Source organism: Elephas maximus, chromosome 6, assembly GCF_024166365.1.
Source record: "Elephas maximus indicus isolate mEleMax1 chromosome 6, mEleMax1 primary haplotype, whole genome shotgun sequence".
In the NCBI taxonomy this organism is placed as follows: domain Eukaryota; kingdom Metazoa; phylum Chordata; class Mammalia; order Proboscidea; family Elephantidae; genus Elephas; species Elephas maximus.
In genome coordinates, this window is record NC_064824.1 from 139,064,194 (window position 1) to 139,074,291 (window position 10,098).

Sequence of the window (10,098 nt, forward strand, 5' to 3'; positions counted from 1 at the left end):
AGCATGATGTTTTCAAGGTTCATTCTTGTTGTGGTGTGCATCAGGTAGGGAGTTTTTAATTACAGGTTAACATATAGGTGCATATTCCAACCAGGTTTTCCTAACCTGAAGCCTAACTCTAAATCTAAGCCTAACACCTACCCTAACCTTAACCCTTGTGTCTTGAACTTGAGCCCAGAGAAGAGGCCATGTACCTCTCTCTCTATCCACTGACATTTTTGCAGGTTACTTAGGGTCTGTCTACAATCTGGCATGTTACCCTAGGAAAATAGGCCTCAATATCAAAAGCTTAATGGTTGTGTTTTATTTTTATAGTGAGCGGGTTGCAGAAAGCCAGAAGAAATTCTGTTTTCTTGTCTGTTTATTTTACTTGGAAAGATATGTACCTCTCTAATGGAAGTGCTTGAAGACAATCAAAGCCAAGAATGAGCATTGCCAAGTTTAAAAGGGTAAATATTCCAAAAAGTAATATTTGGCAAATTAGTTTCAGGAACAATGCCCACTACCAACACGACTATTTATTTATTAAATGTTTGCTCATTGTAATAACAGAGGGGATGGAATAAAATGAATGCATGTGGTAAGAGGGAAAAAACACTCTTCACAGGAAATACCAGCTAGAAATACGTGATCAATATACAAATAAATCAGAGAAGAACACACTTCCACTCAAAAACAGCCTAGGAAAGTGACATCCGAAGACGGCCATGTAAAAACCAAAAGTATTTCAGTCCAGATTCCAACCACAATGGCACCAAAAACATTACATAGAGGTCATTTTGAGACTAAAGAAAACTCTTCATGACATGGACAATTTGAGGGCAGAAAAATATTTTTAGATATGTTGTTTTAGGTGCTGTGGAGTCGGTTTCAACTCTTAGCCACCCCGTGTACGACAGAACGAACCACTGCCCAGTCCTGCACCGTTCCCACAGTTTTTGCCACGCGTTAGCCCATTGTCGCAGCCACTGTGTCAGTCCATCTCCTGAGGGTCTTCCTCTTTTTCGCTGACCCTCTACTTTACCATGATGTCTTTCTCCAGGGACTGATCCTTCCTGATAACATGTCCAAAGTTTGTGAGATGCAGTCTCGCCATCCTTGCTTCTAAGGAGCATTCTGGTTGTACCTCTGCCCAGACAGATTTGTTCGTTCTTTTGGCAGTCAGTGGTGTGGTCGATATTCTTCGCCAACACTACAGTTCAAAGGTGTCAACTCTTCTTCAGCCGTCCTTATTCATTGCCCAGCTTTGCATGCACATGAGGTGATTGAAAACACCACAGCTTGGGTTTTCTAGATATAAAGATGAATCATTCAAACACAGTTTTTATGAATTTGGCAAAAATAATTTAGAAATTTGTCTGAGAGAATAATTGGCTTAACCAACTAAAAGACACTGAAAGATAAGAACAGTGAGAAAATGTTCCTAGCCCTAAAAACCATAAACCAAACCCACCTCCGCTGAGTCAATTTCAACTCATAGCAAACCTGTAGGACAGGGTAGTACTGCCCCATAGGGTTTCCGAGGCTGTAAATCTTTATGGGAGCAGACTACCACATCTTTCTCCCATGGAGCAACTGGTGGGTTTGAACCACCAAACCTTCAGTGAGCAGCCAAGCGCTAACCACTGCATCACCAGGGCTTCTCTTCATAGTCCTACTACTAAAATACATTATAAAGGAACATTAATTAAAACATTAGAATGTTGACTCAGAAACCGAGAGAGAGAAAAGTAACGCAACATGTACGACCTGGAATTTTGGTAAAGCAGAGGACAAAAGAAAGCCCTTCATGACATGGATTCACACGATGGCCACAGCAGTGGACTCACGATGGCATGGACTGGACAACGTTTCTGTCTGTTACACAGGCATCATCCTGGGTGACTTGTTGACTTGGCAGCAGGTGGCAACAACGACGATGTTTATAGCAACACTGTCCAGTGGAAATAAGGACAAACACATGGAATTTTACATTTTCTAGTAGCCACATTTGAAAACAGTAAGAAGAAACAGACGCTATCCAAAACATAATCAATCTTTAAAAATTACTGGTGAGACACTTTCCATCTTTTTCCACGCCAAGCCTTTGGAATTTGGACCACCTTCCTTCCAAGCAGGCAGTAGCCACAAGTGGCTAGCGGCTTCCACATTGCACAACACAGATTATGCAAGAAGGCAGATTGTATGTTATTGCACAAGTGCCAGAAAAACAATGGAGAAGGAAGACAGATATTTAATAAACGGTGCTGCAGGCTGTTAATATTCGACTATTACCTGGAAGGTTAGCTGTTTGGCCCCACCCGGAGGCACCTGGGAAGACAGGCCTGGCGATCCGCTTGTCTAGGCTGGAAAACGCTATGGAGTGCCGTTCTACTCCACACACATGGGGTCTCCATAAGCTGGAAACAACTTGGTGGCAACTAACAACGTCATGACGTCCAGAGGTCCCGGGGTGGCACAAATGGTTCGCGCTCATCTACTAACTTAAAAGTTGGCAGTTCGAAACCACCCCACAGAGCCATGGAGGAAAGGCCTGGCGATCTGCTTCCATAAAGCTCACAGCCAAGAATACCCCACGGAGCAGTTCTACTCTGTAACACATGGGGTCGCCATGAGTTAGAGTCAACTTCATGGCAAAGGGTTTGTTCTTTTTTTTTAAATCCTGGTGTCCTGATAATGATTTGTAAAATCCAGAAACACATCACAATGAATTAAAAGCGTACTTCATGAATGCCTTTTAAAGCAATACATTTTAGACGGAATAGATCATAAACTATTTTTAAAAACTAAAAACCAGAAAGGCTAGCAGTAAAATGTCAGTGCCAGGACTTGGGTAGAGGTGGAGAGAGGCTGCTGTTCCCGATCGAATGGGCCTGAGGAGGAAGGGAAGAAGGGAGGAGGTGACACACACAGATGGAGACGGAGGATGGGTGACTTGTTTACTGAGCAGATGCCGCGGAAGGCAGCCAGGAATCCTAGCCCAGTAACCAAAAGGCAGAGAAGTTCCAGCGGCTGTCAGGACTGGGCAGCCACAGTGCGGTGAGGCAGCAAAGCAGAAGGTCCCAGGCGCCAGTCCAATTTGGAAGTCCAGGAGGGTGTTGGTCAGTGTCGGGAAATTTGTCCACAGTGAGCAGGACCCCCACCCACAGGAGATCCACCAAGGAAAGCTGGAGCTGTGCCCTGGGGAGGTTAGGTGGAAGCTGGGGTGTGCCATGGACCACCAGGGTTCCTGGAAGGCTCCATCCTGGGGGGGGTGGGGGTGTAGAACACCCTCCTGAGGAGGTTATGTGGAAGCTGGAGTGTGCCATGGACCTTCAGGGTTCCTGGGAGGCTCTGTCCTGGGGGGAGGTGGAACAACCACCAGATAACAAACTCACTGGCACCGAAGGCTACACCACTGAGAGGGGCCCACCCCACTTCTGCAGCCCCTGTAGACCCAGGCCCAGTGAGCAGTGGTGGACAGTCCATGGGGTGGAGCTTGAAGGACCTTCACACTGCGTCCCCCCCTTGAGGACTGGGATTAACATTAAGCCCCTGCGGGTGGGCTTGACACGGGACACAGGATGGGAGCCCGCAGTAGGGTGTGAAAGCAGCCGTGCTTCTCTCTGTAGTCCTGAAATTTCTCCACTCACTCCTGAAAGTCCTTCTAAGGAAGGAGCACCTCAGCTCAGCTCACAGGCCTTCCAACATCAGTCCCATCCCCGTGCCCCTAAGCTTGGCTCCATCTGGCCAGCTAAGAGCCCCACAGGCTGGGAGCCCAGGAGGCCGAGCATGAGGTCTCCTTGGCTAGGCACCCAGGGACACCGGGCTAGGGCTTCCCTTCCTTCCTGTTCCATCTGTCAGGTCCTTGGAGGCTGCGGCCACCTCCAGCAGTCTACAGAGGGGCTGTGGGGTGTCACCATCCCTGGGGCTGGGCCCTTGTTTATATTTTCCATCCAAAAAAACCCATTGCCAAGCGTTGATTCTGACTCATAGCAACCGTATATTGCCATAAATGAGTTGCCGTGGAGTCGATTCCGGCTCGTGGCAACCCCAAGTGTGTCAAATTAGAACTGTGCACCGTAGGGTTTTCATGATCGCCAGGCCTTTCTTTCAAGGTACCTCTGAGTGGACTAGAACCTCCAGCCTTTCAGCTAGTAGCTCAGGGCGTAGCCATCTGCACCACCCAGGGACTCCTGTGTATTGCCAGGATACGCCTGATACCCCATTGCAGTCCCTGCTAAGGTGAGATCCACCCCAGCACACGGCCTCCCTCTGCCTGGCCTCCTGGCCTCTGCCTCCTGGCCTCTGTCTCCTGTCAGTTCATCCTCCCTGCCTCCTGGGTGACCACAGACTTGTGAGATGCGCCCAGCACTGCTAGCCACCTCACTTGCTCGCCTTCCTAAATCCCCCCCTTTATGGGGCCCAACGTGCCCTTAGGCCAAGTTGCTGGCCCTCGTAAGAGCAGATGAAAGGCTCAGGCCCGTGGTCTTTCTTTCCTTTCACCCGCTGTATGTTTTAACCAGGCCAAGGGCTGGAGTTGAAGTGCAGGGTATGGCAGGACAAACCAGCTTGCTCTTGCTGCCACAAATAGAAGGAAGCGTGTGACTTTTTTAAGTTGACTTTACCTTTTAGAGTAGTTTTAGGTTTACAGAAAAATTGTGCAGAAAGTACAGCGTTCCCTCACCCCCCCGTCCTCCTCCCACACACAATTTTTCCTGTTATTAACATGTGCATTCGTGTGCTACGTGGTTACAATTGATTACCAAATACGGATACGTTAGTATTAACTAGGGTCCATAGTTCACAAGGTCACTGGGTGGCACAAATGGCTTGTGCTCTTCTACTAACCTGAAGGTTGGTGGTTGGAACCCACCCCCTGGTGCCATAGAAGAGAAGCCCTGGTGATCTGCTTTGGTTGACATTACAGCCAAGAAAGCCCTATGGAGCAGTTCTACTCTGTAACGCATGGGGTCGCCATGAGTCAGAATCGACTCGACAGCAACTAACTACAACGACACGGGTTTTCACAAGTGCATAATGTCATTACACTATCATATAGGATAGTGTCATTGCCCTGAAAGTGCCCTGCGCTCCACTCAGTCATCCCTCCCCACCCACCCCCCCGCAACCAGTGACCTGTTTACTGTTTCTATAGGGCTTTTTGTTTGTTTGTTTTCGTCTTTTCCAGAATGTCATATAGTTGGAATCATACAGTATGCAGCTTCTTCAGACTGACCTTTTTCACTCAGAGGCACGCGTTTACGGTTCCTTCATGCCTTTTTGTGGCTTGCCAGCTCACGTCGTTCTGTCGCTCCATTGCATGGATGGGCCACTGTTTGTCCTCACCTGTTGAAAGGCTCCTGGTTGGAAGCCTGTGATGGGCAGACCACGTGAAGATGTCCACATCAGCGCGGGAGGCTGCGGCACCCCCACGTGGAACATCCCAGTGCTGAGGCCACGTGTGTCTCAGGTGCAACTAGAGCCCATGGCCTGGCATTGACGTGGCAATAGGCTCTGGGAAGGTAAATCCTCGCGGGGGACCAAACTCGCTCTGGAGCTGGTGTTTACTCTCGGGAGGTCAGTAGATATTATGCAACATTTGCAGCTGGAGGAAAGAGATGCCAAGACCCAGGGCAAGCAGGGGAGTTATATCTGCCTGTATCCGTCGTGGCGTGGAACAAGGCATGCATACCTCTGCAGAGCGTACGGACAGTATAAAGTAAGCCAAACCTGTCAGCTATTGGCACGCTCAGAGCAAGACGGTGCAAAGTTCTGTAAAAATCAAACCGAGCAGACAGGTCAGGCCAATCTTATTTCACGCTTCCCAGAGCAACCCCAAGATGTCGGCTACGATACCATCCTCTCAGCTCTCCGGCTAGCCTGTCACTTTACCCACGATTGCAAACAGCTGGAAATGCTTCGCCTTATCTTTATTGGAACATAGGATCTGAAATTATCCATAAACTAGTTCATTATTCAAATGCAAGATATTTTGACTTAACAAAGGGCGACAGAATTCAGAGTTATGTGCAGCCACCAGGTATGAGAGAAACAGATGTCACAAGCCCAATGTTTTGAGAGAAGGAAACCCCGCCACAATTATGAAAATGCAATATTAGTATTGTCTAGGGCTTCCAGATTTAAAAGGAGAGTCTGGAAAGTGAAAAGTAGCAATCTGCTTCTCCAGCTTAGCGCAGGTCCCAGGACAGGTTCTGCACAGGGCAGTAGCTCAGGAAACCTCGAGATGAAGGAATAGAGTGGACACAAGAAGAATGAGTGTTGGATTCCACGAGGCTGCCTTTCAGTACACCTCCAAGTATGGGCTGCAAGTCTTTATGACCGCGGGAGGCACAAGTGGTTTGCACCCAACTCTGAGCCGAAGAAGCCCTGGTGGTGCGGTGGTTAGAGCTCAGCTACTAACCAAAAGGTCGAAGTTCGAATCCACCAGCCACTCCTTGGAAACCCTATGGGGCAGTTCTACTCTGCCCTATAGGATTCCTATGAGTCAGAATCGCATCGATGGCAAGGGATTTGGTTTTGGTTTTCTAACCAAAAGGTTGGGTTCCAACCAACCCAGTGGCACTGCAGAAGAAAGGCCTGGCAATCTGCTTGCATGAAGATTACAGCCAAGAATACCCTGTGGAGCAGTTTTGCTTTATAACACACAAGGCTGCCCTGAGTTGGAATTTATTCAACAGCAGGAGGTTTAGTTCTGAACGATCTGACACTGCTTTTTAGCAAATGCCTTCCAGTCACGAGGAAGGTGAGTACCCTGTCCTTACTGTTGATAGCTTTTCACAACAGTAGGGAATCCATTCTGAGATCCGTTTTTGCTGGGAAGGATGCCTGAATGTTCTTACTGCTAGGTGCTGTCATAGTGACCCTGTAGGACAGAGTAGAACTGCCCCTTAGGCTTCCTTGGCTGTAAATCTTTATGGGAGCAGATTGCCAGGTCTTTTCTTCCATGGAGCACCTGAATGAGTTCAAACCACCAATCTTTCAGTTAACAGCCGAGCACTTAAACTTTGTGCCACGAGGGCTCCTTACTTCAGTATTCACTGGATAAAAGGGTAAGTCTCAGTGTTTGGCAGACATCTTCCAAAACCTAAGCGCTCAATTTTAGATAACTTCATTTTTTTTTTTTTTTTTCATTTGTGGGCTAAGTTGTCCGGTTCCTGGGGATACATCCCACCAGTAACATGCCCTGGTAGAACCCGAGAGGCTCAGGTGTCAGTGTCAGTCACTGGGTTTCCTCCGTGGAAGACTGAAGAGATCCTTGAGCAAGAACGGGGGCCACGGGGTGCAGTCTGCCTGCTGTAGGTCACTGTTCCCCCCACTGCCGGCCCTGGACCTACAGCAGCAGTGTTTCTGGGGAGCTTGCTAGAAATGCAGATTCTCAGGCTGCATCCAGGCCCTCCTGAGTCACAGCCTCTCCGTGAGGAAAGCCAGCCTTCCCAGGTAGTCATTAATGGGGAAGGGAGCAGCTTGTGCTCACTGGTTTGCCTCTTTGATGCTGTTTTAGTTTTCAGAGCCTGCGTTCCATCTCAGCTGCAGGAGTTAGGCAGCAATAAGAAAGGTTGTGATCAGAAGCCTTTCCTGTCAGCGTCCCTTGAGCTCTGCTGAGCATCACCAAGGTCGGATGAGGCCTGAGGTGTCCACCCTGTGTCAGTGCAAACAGCCACAACCAAATCCGTTGCCCTTGAGTTGATTTCAACTCATAGTGACCCTGTAGGACAGAGTAGAGCTGCCCCAGGGTGTTTCCAATGAGTAGCTGGTGGATTCAAACTGCTGGCCCTTTGGCAGCCGATCTGTTAACCACTGCACCACCAGAGCTCCTCAGAGAGGTAAAACCAAAACCTCAAATCCATTGCCTTTGAGTAAATTCCGACTCATAGCAACCCTATAGGCAGAGAATGCTCCTTAGAAACAAGGATGGCGAGACTACGTCTCACATAATTTGGACATGTTATCAGGAGGGATCAGTGCCTGGAGAAGGACATCATGCTTGGTAAAATAGAGGGTCAGAGAAAAAGAGGAAGACCCTCAATGAGATGTATTGACAGTGGCTTCAACAAGGGCCTTAAGCATAACAGCAATGGTGAGGATGGTGAGGGCCTGGGCAGTGTTGTGTTCTGTTGTACACAGTGTTGCTATGAGTCAGACCTGACTTAACGGCACCTAACAACGACAACAACAGGCAGAGTAGAACTGCTTCAGAGGGTTTCCAAGGAGCAGCTGGTGGGTTTGAACTGCAGACCTAGGGTAGGGTGAGATCAACAAGTCACTTCCAGAAAGCCCCAAGCCCCAAGCCCCATCTGTGATAAATGAACCTGCAGTTTTAGGGACACAAGGACACTACTCCTTGAGCTGGGAGGTGAGAGGCTCAGAGGCAGGAGGGTTTATGGCTTCATTCTCCTTGTGGTTCTGAAGCTGGCCTGTCAGCATTGTGGGCCGCTCCTGAAGGCCCTGGACTAAAGACGGTTTCCTGAGCTGGTTCAGCCGGGCTCTGTCCACACGCCCTGGCTGGGTGTACTTCGGGGTTGCAGCTATGGGACGGGGTGTGCTCGTTCCACCCACCACATCTCATCCTCTGAACGAGCTCAGAGAAGGGCTGTGACAGCTTCTCCTTGCGCCAGTTCGTCCTGGCAGGGAGGGATTAAGGCTGAGGCTGTGTCTGACCCTCAGGGGTCAGCTTTCCAGGCTGGGATCCAGCGGGTACACCCAGCCCCATGATCCGGTCCTGGAACACCAAACAGGCTCCTTCTCAGGGCCCTAAGAGAAACTGTCGAATGCTTCTCTCCTCGCTTCTGGTGACTTCCGGCGAGCCTTAGCGTCCCTTTGCTAGTAGGCAGACCCTCCCGTGGTGTCTTTCCCGTTCCATCTCTGTCCTCTTTTTATAAGACGTCAGCTATATAGGATTAGGACCCACCCTACTCCACTACGACGCTGTCAGCTGATAACATCAGTAAAGAAAAACCCTATTTCCCCAAACAGGGTTACATTCACAGGGACAGTGGTTAAGACTTCAGCACACCTTTTTAGGGGACACAATTTAATTCACAACATAGTCAACTTCCAGCATTCCACTGCCCCTTCTGGCTGAGCAGGCTGACCTCGGCTCCAAAATCAGACCAAGGGAGCATCTCGGAGGACGGAAGTCACCGGGTTGCCCAAGACTTCTTCCTGATGCCCCAGTTCCCGAGCAACCAAGCACCTTTCCGGCATCCCAGCCCAGCAGCTTTGACTGCACCACCGCCCCCTGCCGGCTGGTGGTTCCCTGCAGCTGCCACGTGCTGTAGCTGCTGCCCACCCGCCTGGGTATTCCCTCCACCCTTCACGGGTGGGAATCTGGGAGCCAGGGCTTGTGGGGCTGCTGGTTAATGGGAGGTGTCCACCACAGCCTCACGTCACCCCACGTGCCCTGCCTTATCTCTACCCCATGCACTCCATTTCACAAAGATGGCAGCTCTAGTGCTTCCTCCAATATGCTCCCTCTAAAAGGAGCCCTGGGAGACCCTGGTGGCACAATGGTTAAGCACTTGGCTAACTGAAAGATCAGCAGTTCAAGCCCACCAGTCGCTGCAGAAGAAAATGTGGCAGTATGCTCCCATGAAGATGACAGCCTTGGAAACCCTTTGGGGCAGTTCTACTCTGTCCTGTAGGGTTGCTAGGACTCGGAATTGACTGGACGGCAGTGCGTTTTAAAAATGTCACCTCTTTAGAAAACAGTGTGTTCTAGAAATCTGCTTGCTGTTTTCAGTGTGAAGGAAGCACACACCCTGGGGTTTAACCTCAGAATAACAGGATTATTTATTTCCTCAGCACTGAGCCATTTCTCACATTAAAACAAACACGATTTAATAGCACAAAATGAGCACACATTTTTATAAAAGTAGAATTGAGACAATTTCAGGGTCTCGCAGGCTGACTCCTGCCATTTCCCCAATTCTGGGATCACATTCACTTTCCCGCAGCTAGGGGGGACTTGGAAACCCTGGGGACCTAATGGTAAAGAGCTACGGCTGCTAACCAAAAGGTCAGCAGTTCAAATCCACCAGGCGCTCCTTGGAAACCCCTATGTGGCAGTTCTACTCTGTCCTATAGGGTCGCTGTGAA

At 49.3% G+C, this 10,098-nt stretch overlaps 1 long non-coding RNA gene across 1 annotated transcript; it reads right to left on the reverse strand.

The window, feature by feature from the left end:
- Positions 1–516: 516 nt before the first annotated feature.
- Positions 517–2,856, reverse strand: LOC126078243 (uncharacterized). Its single transcript, XR_007518005.1, has 3 exons — positions 2,275–2,856; positions 1,750–1,933; positions 517–1,290 (listed from the first exon to the last, which is right to left on the reverse strand). It is a non-coding gene; the product is annotated as an uncharacterized LOC126078243 (long non-coding RNA).
- Between the last annotated feature and the right edge of the window lie 7,242 nt (positions 2,857–10,098).